The sequence below is a fragment of the Alexandromys fortis genome, unplaced genomic scaffold (genome assembly GCF_014885135.2).
Source record: "Alexandromys fortis isolate MF-2015 unplaced genomic scaffold, M_Fortis_MF-2015_v1.1 scaffold_25, whole genome shotgun sequence".
NCBI lineage: Eukaryota > Metazoa > Chordata > Mammalia > Rodentia > Cricetidae > Alexandromys > Alexandromys fortis.
Window position 1 is genome coordinate 3698300 of NW_026067904.1, and position 11221 is coordinate 3709520.

Sequence of the window (11221 nt, forward strand, 5' to 3'; positions counted from 1 at the left end):
GCCTCACATACTTTGTTACAGCAATGCAAAATCAGACTCTTAAGATGCTCTTCCTAACAAAAGAATATAACTACCAAATGTTATCTTTACAAAACTAACCAAAAAACCCAGCTCCTATAGACCTCCAGCTCAAGCTCATTGGTCCTCAAGACATGTACTTGCTGTGGTTGTAACTTGTACTCAAAGACAGTCAGGGTATGAAAGCTACAAACTTGAACTCAGCCTATGTGTAGTAATTATTAAAAGAAATCTGCTTGCCGGGCGGTGGTGGCGCACGCCTTTAATCCCAGTACTCGGGAGGCAGAGGCAGGCGGATCTCTGGGAGTTCGAGGCCAGCCTGGTCTACAAGAGCTAGTTCCGGGACAGGCACCAAAGCTACAGAGAAACCCTGTCTCGAAAAACAAAAAAACAAAAAAATCTGCTCACACACACACACACACACACACATTACCTGTTTTATTATATTGATAGGGTGAACTCCTAGAGAAGAGGTCAGTGATGGCTTTGAACTCCTGGCAGCTGCTTAGCCTCTCTGTGACTGCACCATTCTTCTACAGAATAGGGATGACAATGTGCCCATTTAAGGAGCCAACATTTCCCTTCCTAGGTATTTCCACAGGAGAAGTGAAGCTATGTGTTCAAACACTTGTATCTGTGTGTCCCATACTGTTAACACAGCTCCAAGCAATTTGAATATCCACTAGTGGATTAACAAAGAAAGGGGAGGGGGGAAATCAACGAGAATGTGAACAGGGTTGAAACACAATGCGGCTGGTGAGATGACTCAGTGGATACAGTGTTTGCCTCCAAAGTCCGAGGACCTGAGTTCCAACCCAGGTACCCACATGAGGGAGGGAGAGACTCACTTCTGAAAGCCGTCCTCTGACCTGGAGCATGCATGGAGACATACACACACAGCTCAATGTAATCTTAAAAGTTAGCCAACAAATGCACTGTGCTAAGTGAAAGAAAGCAGATAAAACATTACATCATATATGGTTTCATTTATATTAAATTCTCCTAAGAACAAGACCTATCTAGAGGCCATTGGTGGGCTGTCTAGGAAGGGCAACGAGGGAAACTCTCTGTGAAAGAAGCAATGTGTCTTGAAGGCTGTGATGTCAAATCTGTGTGTGCATCTAAAACGGTCTCAAAGGTTTAAACTAAGCCGTAATAAAGTTGATCCCTCCAAAAAAAAAATCACAAAGTCTTTGTAAAGATTAATGAAGTGATATGTGTGTGATTCAGGGGTGAATATATATGTGCAAGTTCAGTGTTGCCCCAGAGAGGCTTCCTAAACTAATGGTTGTGTCTGTGTGCATATCTGACTGGGGCACTAACTTTCAGGTACTGCCCAGGGATCTAGGTGTTGTGCACCTAAATAAAATGAGTCACCAGAGACAAGTGCAGGTGCCCGTTCAGGCAGTCCCTGCCGTCAGGTGATTCCATGGTAGCATAAGTCCCACCCATGCGTGGGAAGTGGACACCATTTCCCCGCAGAAGCCTGGGGCACCTCCTGCCCTTCTGATTCAGGGTCGGGCACTCACGTCCAGCCAAGCCGCCCTCGTCCAGTAATCCAGGCAGTAAAGTCCAGGGTACCTGCCAAGCCTCTCCCCTTCTGCACCACCCCGAGGCAACTTATCTCATCGGGCGACTGCAGAACCCAGCACCCACAATTAAGAGTCCACCACTCGTTGTTGTAGCGAGGGCTTTGAGCATTGAATCAATGAACCTGGGCAAGCTAGTAGGGGGACGAATGGACAGGAGAAACAAGAAGACATCAGGCCTCCCTCCTGAAGCAAGAAGCTGCATTTTATTTATATATATTATGTCTCGTTGCTGAGCAACCAGGCCTTGGCCCAAGTGGCAGGGAGGAGGGGTCTCCTGCTGCAATGAGCCAGGGTGAGTCATCCCCAAGTTGTTAGTTCCTCTGGGACTGGTGCACACATTCAAGTCAGGCTTGGAGAGCAGACCCACCTGGCTGTGGAATTCCCAGATGGAACGGAGCCAGTTCCCAGCGTCTCACCTGCTTGCCGAGAGCCAAAGCAAGCACACATACCAAGCGCCTGCTCTGGTGTTGGCTGAACTCTTGGGCAGGCCGTTTAAGACGTCTAACTTTCTGAGAGGAGAATGTGAGATGACATTTCAAAATCTTGCAGCATGCGCTCAGTGTCCTGGTTGATTCACACAGCTGCCATCCTCTCCCTTGGACAATCAGGAAATTCGAGTTCCAGGGAACGTTCACTTTCTCAGTTATGCAAAAATTATCCAAAGAAGCAGGGCTTCAAGCTCCATCTCCAGAGTCAGGCTCTGTGTGTATGTATACCGAGTATCTCTGTATGTATGTCTACCTTTACCACGGCAGATATCTTGAGCTCTGCGGCTGAGCTCCAGGGCAGTCTCTCAGAGCAGGAATGGAAACCTATAGAATTCTCCCTGCATTAGGCCAGAACGATCCCAGTGCCAGTGAGTGCAGCTGCCCTTCTGCATCAGTTTGCCTGCCCACTGTGGGTCACTGGTTAGAAATGCCAGCCCCCTGCTGAATATCTGAGTCAGTTATCTTACAACAGTTGTCTTACAAGAACGTTACATTGTCCAATTTTGACAGCTTCTGGCTACATGAACTGTGTTTAGGTCAATGGAGGCTCCAAGACTGGCTGTCACTTCTCTTCCATCCTGGAAACAATTCCCCTGGTTCAAGGGGATGGAACCAGGAGCCACGGAGCCACATGCTCACCCTATAAGCTGAATTTAAACCCTGCTTGAGGTAGAAAGCCACGACCAGCCCTCTTGTTCCTTCTTTCTTAATTGTTTTTATTTCTAGCCTTTATTTTATGTGCATTGGTGTTTTGCCTGAATGCATGTCTGCACAGCACGTATGTACCTGGTGCCTGTGGAGGCCAGAAGGGTGTACCAGATTTTTCTGGAACTAAAATTACGGACAGTTGTGACTTGACACGTGGGCACTGGCAATCCATCCCCGGTCCTCTGGAAGAGCAATAAAACGTTCTTAACCACTGAGCCATCTCTCCAGTCTCGCTCCTTGTCATTCTTACCAACTGGTAAGAATTGATGGTTTCCAGACCCAAGGCCTTTAGAACACAGGTGCCCTCAGGCCTGCTGGTCCAGTGCAGACTGTTAAAACGCAACTCATGCTGCAAGTTTCCGGGACAAGCTTTCTGAAGCTCTGAGGCTTTACTGGTGTGGCTGAGATTGGGGATGGAGGCTTCCCGCACAGGACAGCTCAAGGAGGCAGGTCTCTAGCTCTGTTTCAGGCTCAAGAAAATGTTGTTACTGAGCTGACACTCTACCATAACATACCATAAGTACCATACCAATACATGTGTGTGCGTGTGTACATTACTGCATGTGTTCAATCTCACATATTTTGTGTGGGTGGATGTGCAGTTCACAGACACTCTTGGCTGTTATTCCTCAGGTACAGTCAGTCCATTTGGGATTTTATTGGTTTGGTTTTTGTCTTGTCTTGTTTGAGACAGGGTTTCACTGTGTTTCTCTGATTGAACTGGAACTCACTATGTTGACCAGGCTGGCCTTGAATTTATCTGACTCTGCCTCCCAAGTGCTGGGATTAAAGGTGTGAGTCCCTACATCTAATGTCTTTGAGGTTTTTGTTTTGATTTTTGTTCTTTTGTTTTTTTTGTTTTTTTTTTTAAAGATATTTATTTATTTATTATGTATACAATATTCTGTGTGTGTGTATGCCTACAGGCCAGAAGAGGGAACCAGACCTCATTACAGATGGTTGTGAGCCACCATGTGGTTGCTGGGAATTGAACTCAGGACCTTTGGAAGAGCAGGCAATGCTCTTAACCTCTGAGCCATCTCTCCAGCCCCGATTTTTGTTCTTTTGAAACAAAGTTTTTTTATGTAGCCCTGGCTGTCCGGAACTCACTCTGTAGACCAGGCTGGCCTTGAACTCACAGAGATCTGTCTGCCTCTGCCTCCAGAGGGTTTTTTTTGTTTTGTTTTTTAGAGACAGGGTTTCTCTGTGGCTTTGGAGCCTATCCTGGAACTAGCTCTTGTAGACCAGACTGGTCTCGAACTCACAGAGATCCGCCTGCCTCTGCCTCCCGAGTGCCACTATTGCCCGGCAAGGGTTTGTTTGTTTTAATGTGGGTTCTGAGAATCAAATTTAGGTTCTCATGCTCATAAGGTGAGCACTTTACCAACTGAGCTGTCTCCTCGGCCTCTCAGAGTAATACTATAAAAACGGGATCATTTGGGCATACGATCCTGAGCCAAAGTCTAAGATGTCTCTGAGACTGACATAGGATATCACATGGCAAGAAATAAGGAGCATGCTCTGTGTGTGTAGCGTTGCCTTACAAAGCCATGAGGATCCAATCATGAATGTCTCTCTTGATGACACTCCCCCACCCTAATCACCTCCCAAGCCCGCCTCTGAACACCAGGCTTAGCTTCTCCTTCAGCATTTCACATGGTGATTAAACTCTCCCCTGCAGCCCCTTGAGGGATCCTCCGATCATAACCAAGCCATCCAGCCATCTGTCAGCTTTCCTGAGAGCCTAATGCACCAGCACTAGGCACATCTCCATCGCTAGGTTGCTGGTGCTTGACTGACCCCACTAGACTGACTCATCTTCATTTTCCTTACCTGCCTCTGCCATACTGAGGGTGTTTACTGAAAAGAGTCAAGGGACCAACAAATTAGTTCTGTTTTAAAGAGTGTGGGCCTTCAACATGAGAAATCTGGGGCTACTGACTAAGGAAAGGCAGAAACACCCTGACTCTGGTTTAAAATCTCTTGCTCACTAAGGGAATCTGGTAAATGCAGCAAGGAAAAGTATATATATATATATATATATATATACACTGAAATGAATGAGACAGGAATGTTGCATTCAGTTTGGGCATATTCTACAAAATACCTGGGATGAAACAAAGTTTTGGACTGCTCATATGTCAGAAAATGTAAGATGTAGCGTTCTGTTCTTGTAAGAGTGAAGAAACATGTCACCAAAGTTCCTGCTGGAAAACAGTAGGTAAATTATTAACTCAGAACACAGAACACTTCATATAATGATTTCTCATTTTCAATCTGATATTTCTCGTACATATTACTCATTTGAATTTGCTACAATAACAACAAAGGGCTTGGCAAGTTACCAACATGGTGGTAGATGTTTAACTGAATTCCTTTGCTCGTTCTCCTCAGTAAATAATTGCTTACCAGTGGTTTTTTTTTTTTTTTTTGGCAACATAGATCTCCAGGATTAAATACGAATTTGTACAGCATGGTGTGATGCTGCTCCACTTGGCCTCAAACGACAATTTCCTTAAATTACTTTAGACTTAAAGACACTAACTGTACACCAGTTCACAGGGACAGAATCACCATCATTTAATTTCTTGTTAGGTTATATCCTTTCCACTCTACTTGAAAATGAATTTTATTTACTCTTAGATCATATAGGTACCTTATGATTATTACATTGTTATTATTATTGTTTATCATTTCTGTATACTAGCGTGCAGCAATTAAATTACTTATATTGAAATTGTGAAACATGTACTATTATTGAATAAAAATATTATAACATTATTAAAAGTTTTCACTGAAGTCACCTAATTTAGAACCATAACTTAGATATGTTTGCTATCATTAATGCTGTGAAAGTATTAATTATTAATAATAAAATTATTATTTAAACTAATAAATGGAAATCTATGAAAATCAAAAAAATCTCTTGCTCTGATTTCACTCAGCTCTTAACACTTAAATAAAAAATCAGCCTGGGAGGGGGCTGCTGGAGAGATGACTTAACAGTGGAGAGCACTGACTTCTCTTCCAGAAGACTGGGTTCAACTCCCAGCACCCACACGGCAGCTCACAACTGTCTGTGTAACTCCAGGATCCAACACCCTCACACAGACAGACACGCAGGCAAAACGCCAATGCACAGAAAATAAAATAAATAAATTTTAAAAAATCGGCCGGGTGCTGGGGCTGTGACTCAGCTGGTCTAATGCTTGCCTTGCATGGACGGATAAAGCCCTGGATTCCAGACACAGCACCAAGTTAACTCGGTGTGGCGGCTCACACCTCTAATTCCAACGTCGTAGAAGTGGAAGCAGGAGGATCAGAAGTTCAAGGTCATGCTCACCTTCATAACAAGTTCAAGGCCAGCCTGGGGTTCGTGACTTCCTGTCTTAAAAAGCAAACAAATAAACAAAATCTCAAAACCAAAGATCTTGAGCCTTCAAGATGGTTCAGCCTGTTAAGGTACTTGCCACTAAACTGGATGACCTGAATTCACAAGGTGGAAGGAGAGAACCAACTCCTTCTGACTCCCATTTGCATACGATGGCACTCTTGTACACACGCGTGTGCACAGACACACAAATAGAACAATAGCAAATGTAATAAAACTTTTTTAGAAATCAACTCAGGGGACTGGAGAGATGGCTCAGAGTTTAAGAACACTGGCTGCTCTCCCAGAGGTCCTGAGTTCAATTCCCAGCAACCACATGATGGCTCACAACCAGTTGTAATGAGATCTGGCGCCCTCTTCTGGCCTGCAGATGCACATGCAGGCAGAACACTGTACACTAAATAAATAGGTATGTATGCACATGAAAATAAGTCAATCTTTAAAAACAAATCAACTCAGTCTAAGATGATGGTGCACTCCTGTAAGCATAGCACTTGGGAGGCTGAGACTGGAGGATGGCAAGTTTGAGGCTAACCCAGGTCTACATAGCAAGAGCCTGTCTCAAAACAACAAGCTGTGAGCATAGCTCAGCGATGGACACTTGCTTAATGTGTTTGGGCTCCAGCTCCAACGTCATATACACATCCCAAACAAATAGCCCTGATAGCTTAAGTCTAACCCACTCTCGATAACGCTAGAAATATAACACTATTTTCTTACAAAATCTATCTTGAAAACTCAGGTACACAGACTTTGTTGACTCCCCAAGGGGGGTCTTAATGCCTCTGAAGAGTAGATGGGGAGGTGAAGGGGTGGGAGAAGGGGAAGAAAGGGATCTGGGGCTGGTGTGTAAAAAAGAAAAAAAGCATAATAAATTAAATGAAAAATAAAAATAGCTTAAAACATAAAAAAAGAGAAAACGGAGGTACATTAATTATCCACTCTTAATTGTTGGCGTTTCAGTTTTCCATTTAGACAGCGCGAGCTCACCCGAGTCTTTTCATCCTGAAGACACTGATTCCTTCACTGGAGGCTCTAGAATGAACTCTCAGGAAATAAGCTATGCAGGACTGAGACTAGGACGCCACGCTCGGTAACAAGACTGAACCATAGGTCGTGAGATCTTGTTATGGTTGACTATGTTTCTGTGGTGCGGCCTGAACGAGCAAACCATTCTTCAGTCCTGGGGGAGAGGACCAGAGATAAGGAAAAGAAAAAGGTATGAAAGCTGGGATCAGGGGGTGTTGCATATGTGGATGGCTCGTGCTGAGCGAGTGTATTAGGAAGTACTGTGTCTCATATACAGTTTACAGGGGGAGATGGGACAGTCAGCACGAAGCTGTCATAAAATGGGCTGGAGTCAGCAGGAAACTCATCAAGTAAGGCTGCACAAAGGGAACACAGGTTATCTCAAGTGTGACCCAGACCAAGCACACGCTGACCTCGAGACTGATAACTCCAGTCTCTTCGAGCGGGAAATGTCAGGTTAGTCCTGCCTGTCCTAGACTTCACTATGCAGTGAGTCTGGCTTCAAATTCAGAGATCCTCCTGCCTCCGCCTCCTGAGTACTAGAGTTAAAGGCATGAGCCATCACCCTTGGCTTTGTAAGTGATTTTTAATTGTATCTCATTTTTATTTAGATTTGTTGCAGCTGAATGGAGTAACGCAGACATACCTGAAGCCAGCCTGACACGGGAAAGTTAACTGATGTTGCGTAGTTTGTCCCGCAGCTCCTAAATGCAACACCACAGTTTCTGAGCCTTTAACTAGGAGCCTCTTTGTGTTGCCAAAGAAGCTGATTAGTCTGCACTTGTTGGGTAAGGGCCCCTATGGAAGTGTGAGGGCTAATGTTGTGTTTTAAGTTTAAACTGCTGTGCTTAAGAGATCTTTAAAACAAAACAAAAAGAACCCTCTAAAGGTAAGCCCTGCTTGCCCAAGGACAGATAACTTGCTGGAATTCTGGGGCTGCTATTTATGTAAGACAACAAGCCACGTGTTTTCGCTTCTGTAAACAAGGCTGGTTGCCCCAACTGCACAGGATGTGCCTGATTACACCTAGGCTGGAGGTGCATAGGCAGAAAGTGTGTCAGCATGTAGGCTTGCCCCTGATTGGGTGAAGGCAGTGCGTAGCCTGCTGGGTTTTGCTTCTCTAAGCTCCTAGCTGACATAATTCAATGCCGTACTCTGGGAATCTCAGGTTTGGATCTGGCCACTGTTCATCGTCCTAGCCTGTATCGAATAAAGCTTGCTTCAAATTTGGCTCAAAGAATTGTGATAGTGATCTTATTCTCTCCAGAAGTATTATCAGAAGAAGCTGCAGAAGGTAGCGCAGTGACTATTACAAAAATGCTGCTGAAATCTGACCCAACAATCTCTGCTTTCTAGTAAGAGCCTGATGCAGTTCAAGGAGAACCTGTAGTCTGTAATCACCCTATCATACACCATAAAAGTGCACAGCTACCGTAACAAAGGAAGTCTGCCAGAGCAAGAGGGCTCTGAGAAGCAGAGGAAGAGCTTACACAATCGGAGAGGATACAATCTGCGCAAGTCATTTTAAAGCGCCCCCATTCTCTTAAATTGAGGGAATCCCATTCAGTAGCGTATAGAGAGGGTTAAGGCAGGCAGTGAGTCCAAATTAGAAGGGTGCCATAGTTGTTCCATCTTCTCCAAAAGTCCTATAGACAATCACATTGTCTAGCGCTGTGACTAACAGCCAAAGGTACGGTTGAACCTTTCCTTTCGGAGATAATATGACAGGACAGAGCCAATGAGGGGATCCTAGGAAGTCCATCGCATCTAGACCAGGTGGGTGTCTCCAGGACAAGTCGACCAGCACCCCAGGTCATCCACTCAGAGGCACAAGTTCTCTCGAACCAGAGAGCATGACCCAAAGGGGAATTCAATTTAGAAACCAGGGTGCCAGGTTTTTATTTCATAGCGGGAGGCACCCATCCGAGGAGGTTACCGGTGGGTGAGGAGTAGAGGCCGGAAAACTCGTGTGATGAGTTGGCGGATAATGTTGTAGGGTACATTGTTTCTGACTTCTCTGAGTAGGTTTGAAAGGCTTCCTAACCTAACTGCTTGGGCAATGGATGTGTAACTAGCATTCCAGCGGCAACAAAGTGTATAAGAAAGTAAGTCCTCTTTCAAGTCCCACTCACCAGGATTCCCTGTACCTTAAACCAACACAAACAAGTACTCATTGCTTCTGCCGGTCCGGGGTCCATCTCCGGGTCAAAGGAGTAGAAATAAATCCTAACAACTGAATCCAGACAGCCTCAGCAGGAGGGTCAGCTGTGAGGTCCTTCCCGTTGCTGTGCGTAAGGACAGGGTTGGAGATGCAGCTGAATTAACAGAATGCATGAATCCCTGGGTTCCACCTGAGCATGCCATAAAGCCAGGCTGATCGTGAATGCCCGCAGTGCCAAGACTTACAAGGTGGAGCCGGGAGGTACTGAAGTTCAAGGTCGTCCCTTGGCAGCCTAGGAAGTTAGGCCAGCTTGGGCTGAGAACAGTTGGAGCAAACAGGGAAGAGCCTTGCAGAACCAATTCTACAGGTTACAACCTATTAATAGGTCATCGAGATATTAAGAGTTCATGATGATTAAAAAGAACTAAAATTAAAGAAGGTTTTGTGAGACTTTGTTGCATTCATTGTAAAACGTATTTCTTACTGCTGGCTGAAGATTAAAGACACTGCCAGACGCCAGTGTGGACTCTAAACACAGCGGCAACTTGGGTCACCAAGGCTGTCTGCCCTGCTCTACGGATGAGGTCTCATTCCTGCAATAAATGCGCAGGCCTGACTTCCGAGAAAGTTGCTGGAGCGACAAGCTGGTTAATGGGTAACTCTGCTCCTCCATTGGCTCCTTTCCAGCCCTCTCTCTGTGTCCCCCTGGAGCAGGACGTGGCGCGGTCAGGGGACACTGACTCACAGCTGACTCAGCGCGAGGCGTGCAGCCAGGGGGCGCCTGGCGGAGCCGGCTTTGCCCGCCGCTCTAGGAGGGAGGGGCCTAGGCGCGCAGGGTCGTGATTCTAAGGCCCCACAAGGGACAATTAGGTCGCGCTTAGGCCCAAAGCGTGACATTAGCACACCGTGGTGGGACCGTCACTAGCAGTCGAGGCTAAAGCGCTGGTTCCGCCCTTCTCCTGTTGTCTGATCCTTAAAGCGCAGCCAACCCGCTGTGCAGGCTAGGCAGCTCCTCCAGCGAGCTGGAGAACTACAGGGCACCTTCGACCTGGCCTGATTTATCTCTGACCTTTCAACTAGGTAAAACACAGTGAGAGAAACAACATCTTCTCTTGCTCTGTAACATCCCAGGTTGGCCAGGGCTGTGACAGAAGCCACAGGATATGAGTTTGAGTGACCAGGGTTAAAGATTCAAATCCAAGGCACACAACCAGCCACTCAGACCTCCCCCCCCCAATAATTCATAGTATTATATAACATATAATATATTACAAACATTATACACGATATATAATGTAATAATGTATAGTATTATATAATGTGTTTTATATAATGTAATGCTATATATTATGTATGTAGTATGTGTATGTATATATTATATTTAACATTTTATATATGCACAGAATATAGTGACTCGTGCCTGTAATTATGGCACTGGGCAGACTGAGGCAGGAGGATGGTGAGTTTAAGGATGTTGTGGACTACATACTGAGACCCTAGTTTTATGTTTCCTCCTGTCTTCTGATACAGCAGTTTATTTATTTATTATTGGCTACTTAAGCTTTACATTAAAATGTACATATCCAGGTGTTGTGATGCATGCCTTTAATCCCAGAACTCAGCAGGCAAAGGCAGATGGACCTCTGTGAGTTCAAAGCCAGACTGGTCTACACAGTGAGATAGTGAGTTCCAGGACAGCCAAAACTACATAGTGAGGCCGTGTCTAAAAAATTATTGCACACACACACACACACACACACACACGATATGAGGAAGGGGAAAGGAAAGAATATTGGGAGGAAGAAAGGAAGAAGAGAAAGAGTTTTACAGAATG

At 45.2% G+C, this 11221-nt stretch overlaps 1 long non-coding RNA gene across 5 annotated transcripts; it reads right to left on the reverse strand.

Annotated features, from left to right (window-relative positions):
* Positions 1 to 1805: 1805 nt before the first annotated feature.
* Positions 1806 to 9930, reverse strand: LOC126497116 (uncharacterized). 5 transcript variants are annotated; one of them, XR_007590523.1, is made up of 5 exons: positions 9633 to 9930; positions 9359 to 9511; positions 7188 to 7380; positions 4914 to 6194; positions 1806 to 2988 (listed from the first exon to the last, which is right to left on the reverse strand). It is a non-coding gene; the product is annotated as an uncharacterized lncRNA (long non-coding RNA). The 5 variants fall into 5 exon arrangements; XR_007590525.1 differs by lacking the exon at positions 9633 to 9930 and having other exon boundaries at positions 4914 to 5010; positions 6150 to 6194; positions 9359 to 9618; XR_007590522.1 differs by lacking the exon at positions 9633 to 9930 and having other exon boundaries at positions 4914 to 5013; positions 6150 to 6194; positions 9359 to 9618.
* Positions 9931 to 11221: the final 1291 nt, after the last annotated feature.